General features: G+C 44.2%; 1 protein-coding gene across 1 annotated transcript in view; it reads right to left on the reverse strand.

Annotated features, from left to right (window-relative positions):
* Window positions 1-600, reverse strand: part of LOC102874574 (fatty aldehyde dehydrogenase-like) — a 67,140-nt gene that overhangs the window by 63,199 nt on the left and 3,341 nt on the right.

Raw genomic sequence — 600 nt, forward strand, 5'->3', positions numbered from 1 at the left:
GGGTCTTCCTCTCCTGTGCTGTCCCTCCACTCCTCTAAGCATGATGTTCTTCAAGGTCCATGGTATGTTCAAGACTCTTCTCCAGCATCACAACTCAAAGGCAATAATTCTTCTTCTGTCATCCTTAGTCATTGTTCAGCTCTCTGATGCATAGCAAGTAATTGCAAAGACCATGGTCTGGATTAGGCGCACCTAGCCTCTAGACTGAGACTGTTGCTTTTCAGCACTCTAGAGAGGTCCCTGACAGCGGATTTTCCCAGAGCAATTTGTCTTTTGATTTCCTGATGGCTGGTGCCAAGAGTGTTGATGGCAGAGCCAAGCAAGCTGTAATTGTTAACAACCTCAATCTCTTCTCCATCTATCATGGTGCTGCTAATTGTCCCAGTGGTGAGAAACTTTGTTTTCTTTATGTTGAGCTTTAATCCAGATTGAAGACTCGCAGTAAGAGCTTCAGGTCCTCCTCAGTTTCAACAAACAAGGAGGTAGTATTACTGCTTAGAAAGCCTTATGCACACCCATGTTTATTGCAGCTTTGTTCACAATAGCAAGGAGTTGGAAACAACCTAAGTGCCCATCAACAAACTAATGGCTAGAGAAGCT

Source organism: Elephantulus edwardii, unplaced genomic scaffold (assembly GCF_000299155.1).
Source record: "Elephantulus edwardii isolate Elephantulus edwardi_28Jun2011 unplaced genomic scaffold, EleEdw1.0 scaffold00362, whole genome shotgun sequence".
NCBI classification, from domain to species: Eukaryota; Metazoa; Chordata; class Mammalia; order Macroscelidea; family Macroscelididae; genus Elephantulus; species Elephantulus edwardii.